The 6,000-nt window shown below is 44.1% G+C and overlaps 1 protein-coding gene across 1 annotated transcript in view; it reads left to right on the top strand.

Moving 5' to 3' along the window:
• SMOC1 (SPARC related modular calcium binding 1) overlaps positions 1–6,000 on the top strand; it is a 114,793-nt gene that overhangs the window by 17,131 nt on the left and 91,662 nt on the right. The gene's annotated exons all lie outside the window — the stretch shown is intronic.

Below are 6,000 nucleotides of genomic sequence, written 5' to 3'. Positions count from 1 at the left end.
CACCTCAACGTCCTTCTTGTAGTGAGGGGCCCAAAACTGAACACAGTATTCGAGGTGCGGCCTCACCAGTGCTGAGTACAGGGGCATGATCACTTCCCTACTCCTGCTGGCCACACTATTTCTGATACAGGCCAGGATGCCATTGGCCTTCTTGGCCGCCTGGGCACACTGCTGGCAGGTTAAGATGCAGGACTTTGAGAAACTTTGGTTTAAAAACATTCTTAAACCAAAGTTGTCCAGATGTGAGTGAAATACAAACTTGTAGGCATTTCCAAAAGGGGAATATTAAAATAAATCAATCTTTTCCTCCCCCTGCCCCAAAACACATGACAGACTTCCCAGGAAGCTCACTTTGAAAGCCTTTTTTCACTAGATAGGTTCTGAGGCTGCATGGGCACTTTCAGGATAGAGGCTGGACACCCTGGTCAGCTGTTGGGAGTTGTGGTGGTTCTGGCTGGTTGATATCTTTCTGCACATGGAAGACCACAAGGCCTGACAGTCCAATCTCTGCCAGAGATGGGCTTTCAGATTTTCTCTTTGTATTTCTAGAAGCCAAGCATTTCGGGTTTCTGGCTTAGAGCAGGATCCTTTGAGCAGACACCTTTGAGGCCTGCTAGGCTTCTGGTTCCATGGCAGGAAACTTGGCTGAAGTCCCAAACCCATGGTTGAAGTTGAAGTCCTTGTGCCCTGTAGGCAACCTGCCATGGGGCTGAGAGTCTAGCTGTGATTAAAACTGGAACTTGGCTCCAGCTCTGCCTCCAGTATGGCTGGTTGCACCAGTTTGAAGCCTGAAACCAAGGCATAAATCTGTGAGGTTAAAACTAGGAAATGTGAAATGATGCTTTCCAACAGCAACAAAAATGTCCAGAAGTTTATAGTCTCATCTAATGTACAAAATGGTATGGTTTTCCTGGGGAATTCTCCCCAGGAAGGACTTGCTCATTTGTACTGAAGACAGGCCAGTCTGAGTGCTTAGACAAATAGGTGGGTGATCTGTGCCATTATGAACATACCTAGATCGATCACTTTTTCCAAAGATGTATTCTAAGGGTCTTCAAACTTGAAGTCTGACAAAACACGTGCAATGCCTTACTCCTGCTGTTTTCTTGATCACTCTACTCCTCAGTTTTGTTAGGCAGCAGCCTGCAGTACTAATCAGAAGCGAAGCTGCTAAACAGCAGAGGCACCTCTATTTCGATTTGTAGTGGACTCTTGTGTTGTAGGTGTGTTTCTTAATAGATTTCCACTTTCTCATGTTCCATGTCACTTGTGTCCCTTGCTCTCTCTTTCCCCTGAAGCCTTGCTAAAGCATGCTCCTCTAGTACTGCAATGCCTTGGTCATTTCTTGTTACCTCCATCACAAAGGGCTGTGCTGTTCTGTTTGTGCTTATAATGTACCCAGATGGTGAATAGAATGAGTGACCACCAAGCTCATTTTCACTTGTGGGGTCAGACCTTTCTCTGCTAAATAACACAAGTGTTCCCAGCTGCTGTGCAGCTGCAGGGAGTCTGCTTTCCTTCACAGGCATTAAAAACCCTTTAATCAGTGTTTGTTGTTTGTCAGCAGTGGTGTTGAGGTGTGGAGAAAAAGAACAGATATGCTTTGTTGGCAAAGTTAACTTCATTCTGACCTCTTATCTTTCTTTTTTCTTTTCAAGTCTGAAGAAGCAGAAAGTAGTTTGGGAAGTGGTTTCTGCAAGCACCTGTGTAAATGTATTTGCTAAAGAAGGAGGTTTATGTCCTTACACAGATACGTTTGACATAAAAAGATGCTCGGAGCGCTGCATTGAACTGGAAGCTCTTTAGGGCAGGGACTCAAACTGACTGGTGTAGGAGCTGTGCAGGCTCCCTTAATGTAAGCAAATGCTATGAAAATACAAATACTGTTGTCTAATACCAGTGTTACTTATGCTTATTTTAGTATTGAGTCTACATTCAAGGGATCCCATTTGCAGTCTGGTCAATTTTAACATTTCCCTGGAAAATAGATTGTTCCTGCTAGTTTTTGTGGGGTTTTTTTGTGGGGTTTTGTGTTAGAGTGTATGTGTGGGTTGTGTGTGGTTTTTTGTTTGTGTTTTGTTTTTTCAGTTCTGCTTTTAATAGTTCTTCTCTCATGGAGGAAAAGGGAGGAGAGAAAAGAACTAAGCCAGTGACACCATCTCCAGTCCCGTTTGTTTTGGATGTAGTCTGTTCTGAAACAAATGGGAACACAGATATCAAGAAGAGGCTTTGAGAAATCTCAGAACTAAGATAATTATTTCCCTCTTCTTTCTAGATGAATCTTGGAAACCTGCTGGTGCTGCACACGTTTGCAGGGTTACTTTTTCCCTGAGTCCAGATCTGTTCATGTTGTGTGACTGTGTACACAGCACCAAGCACTGCTCTGTGAGTGTTGATTCTGTTGTTTGCAAAGCCTGTTTGTGTGGGTGTCCTGAAGCTGTTAGGACATCAAGCTTTGATTTGAGCTTTGAGGGTCATGATAGGACATCTGGTGTTAAAGGCAGAATACTTTATCTTGCTAGCCTTCCCCTGAAGGGACCAGAGAATCATGTTACTGTCTCGGCTGTGTCTTTGGAGGGTTGGTAGCCAGGCATCAAGCCACCTGGTGCACACTGCTCGCAGCCCTCTGCCTGGCTCAGCAGTATCTTCTGCAGTGACCAAGGTGCTCTTTTGGAGCAGGGCTGTGCTCCTTGGAAAAGGGGTGCCTGCTTGCTCGAAGTGGGAATAAAGAACTGGGAACGAGTAACTTACGAATTGTAGTTGTAGCTGTTAAAACAATAGACTCCAGTGCTCTCCCCATGGGCAGACACATATTTCAGTGTTCATCCAGTGTTTTTCTTCTTCAAGTGGCTGAGGTTGCTTACAAAGGAGGGCAGTTGTCGTGCTCTCGGACAGGCAAAATGCTAGAAAGAAAACTCTGTGCCGGGTGGAAGGGGATGGGCACTCAAAACAGCTAGTATGTTAAATGTCTCTGGATGGTCTGGGTTGATGATCACTTCTGTAGCATGAACGCTTACCAGCTAAAATGGGACAAGGAATCACCATTTTACTATCTGAAAGCTGGCAGGGCTGCTGAGCAAAGGCAAGGGCTCTGAGCTACAGTGGAGCAGGTGTCCTACTGTAAGGGGGAGTTTTTGAAGCCCTTCAGTAATATCTCTAGGAGATCCAGCCTTTCTGGCAGTGGTGTCTGATCACATGAGAAGAACCCTGATCAGACAGGCATGATCCTGGATGATTCTGGAAATTAATGCAAACTTACAGTTACAATCTAGCTGAACAAAACAAGCACCATCTTGTGCAACTACGTAAACGATATACTTTTTTGGCAAGGCAGGTGTGGCATCTTCAGTGTCTGGAAAGCACCTAACGTGCTGTGTGGGCTCCCTACTGTAATCCAAATTACAAATGCTAAAAAGGCTTTGATACTTTTTTTTATAACGTGGTTCTTGGCTTAATTTGGCTAGGCAAGAACTTCATAGACTGCATTGGGGTGCTCTGCATGTTTCCTCAGGCCCTCATAATTAATCAATGCTGAGCTGTTCCTCCCCATCCCTCTGCGAGGAGGCACCAGAGGAAAGCTGTTCCATAGCCTTAGGTTTAGCTCGTTTGTCAGCCCTGAGAAGGACTTTCTGTTCTTCAGAGATGCCCTTTCTGGAAGGAGGGGTGTTCCTGGCCTGCAAGGCCCCTCTATACTAAATATTTTGGTACGGGTTGCAGAAGGCTTAGGTGAGTTCCTGATACAAGCTGAGTTTTCAGTAAGTTCGTAACATGGTTTGATGCTAAGAACCAGTATTCTAGCTTTTTTGGTGCACCTCTGTGGAACTCAGCTTCTGACACAGGGAATTTACAAAAAGCTTCATGCCAGTAGCTCAAGTCCTTGAAGTTGTGATAAATGGCAGATGCATGTGTTCCTTCTAAACCAGAATGGCTTCTGTGTTTAACTGAATATTTAATCGCTGTGTGTGTACCATACTGTGCTGTCAGACAGCTCTGCTTTTAAATTCTGTTTATACAGACAGCTGAAAAGCTTTGTGAATCTTTCAGCGTCTCTGACACACTGGGAGGAAGCTTCAGCATCTTCAGTCTACTGCTTTTTGCTGTATGTTTACAGTCACTGGTGATCTTTGCACCTCAGGGGCTACAGAAAGACATTACTGTAGCCAGAGCAATTCCAAGCTAACTTGTAATAGTCCAGCCCCTGACAAGAACTAGGCAAAAATCTGGTCCAGCTTTACAGTGTTTTTATAGTCTAGTCCAGGTCTCTATAAACCATTTAAAATTGCCTTCAGGTTTAAATTTTCCAATTTCCCATTTGGAACAGGTGTTGCCAGGTTATAGAAAGTGTTGCAGAAAAGGAACAAAAACATTTTAAAAACTGTGCTGTTACAAATTTTGGCAAGTCTCCGACAGATGAGATTTTTAAAAAAGTTTGCCCCACCCAAATTAAAACAAGTGCAGACCTTGCTCACTTTTCCCAGCTGTCATGTTTAAATAGGGTTTTTAGTAATGCATGAGTCTTCAAAAGATCTAGCAGTACAGAGCTAATATGTTTTTATATGAAAATATGTAACTTCTCAATTGTTTTTCTCATTTAATTGGGGAGAGAAAGGGGGTGAAGAATTTTTTTTTTTAAATCAAAAAACAAAGATCTAGCAGTACAGAGCTAATATGTTTTTATATGAAAATATGTAACTTCTCAATTGTTTTTCTCATTTAATTGGGGAGAGAAAGGGGGTGAAGAATTTTTTTTTTTAAATGTCAAAAAACAAATTTCAGAAATACACGTTCTTGGAGTGGTTAAAAACCAACCCAAACTAGGCTTCAGGCAATGTTTTTTCAGCAGCTTTAACCTCAAAGCATAGAGCAGACAGCTTTGTAGGCAACTGTAATGCCAAGGTGATTATGGCAATGACTCACACTTCCCTGTAAGGCATCCAGCTATCAACACACTTGGAGAGCCGAGGCTCTGTGCATGCAGGCGGGGTGTCAGTCAGTGCCCACTTGCCAGCCAGCTCTGAACTGCTGAGCTCATAACTGCTTTGACAGTGAGCTGGGATATTGGTGTATTAGAGAGCAACTCTGGTCCCCCCAGGCTTGCAAGAGGCTTAAGAGATGGGAGCTTCGGAAGGGGAAGTGCAAGGCAGGTTTAACTTCCCTTCTCTTTGCTTAATCCTCATGGGACTTGTTTCAAGAGTCCCCTGAAATCTTCCTGTAAGCAGGTGGTTGGGTTTGGGTAATAAAGGTCTGACTGACTAACCACTAAGCCGCGGTAGCATGGGAAGTGAAAAGGGCTGCTACCATCATGTCCTGGTGAAACTCTTCCAATGGTTATGGAAAGAAGACTGGCAGTCAGAGTCCTCAGGAAGACAGTGTGAACTTGGGAAAGAGACCTGGGTATTCCTATAGGCAGCTTAGAGTACAGCTGAGGGTACAACAGTAAACTACTGCCAGATGTTGGAATTTGCAGGGAACAAGCGGACGGAAAATGGGGACTCATTCATGTGCGTTGTGGGTTTCCTCATCTCCAAAAGATAAGGCAGAAGCCCAGCTGCCTTCAGAGAAGGGAAACAGCAGTGATCGTGGTATGGAGGAGGTCTAGGCGAGGAATTGGGAGACTGGGGTTGTTTGCATTGAGAGACTGACAAGAAAGGAGTGCCACGTTTACACAAAACAGGCTGCATCCGAACTGAATGCTCGGGAAGAAGAGGTATTCAGAAAGATGAGAAATTCAAACTTCTGAAAGGAAATAGCTTTTTGCATAGTGTGCAATTAGATTGTGGGATGCATGGAATGCAATTGCCAGCTGGGCAGGATGTCATCGGGAAGGAACAGAACGTGGCTTTGGGAGTGTGCAGGTATACTGTTGCAGGTGGTATCCACAGATGACATAAGTAATGCTTTAAAAACAAACAGCTAGTGATATAAAGCTGGCCACATCCATGGTTCAACTACCAAGGCCAATCTTGATAGGTTATTTGGGTTCCTCCATCCTCGGTGATA

The sequence above is a fragment of the Aptenodytes forsteri genome, unplaced genomic scaffold, assembly GCF_000699145.1.
Source record: "Aptenodytes forsteri isolate BGI_AS27 unplaced genomic scaffold, ASM69914v1 Scaffold3, whole genome shotgun sequence".
NCBI lineage: Eukaryota > Metazoa > Chordata > Aves > Sphenisciformes > Spheniscidae > Aptenodytes > Aptenodytes forsteri.
This window is presented reverse-complemented; position numbering and strand designations above follow the sequence as displayed.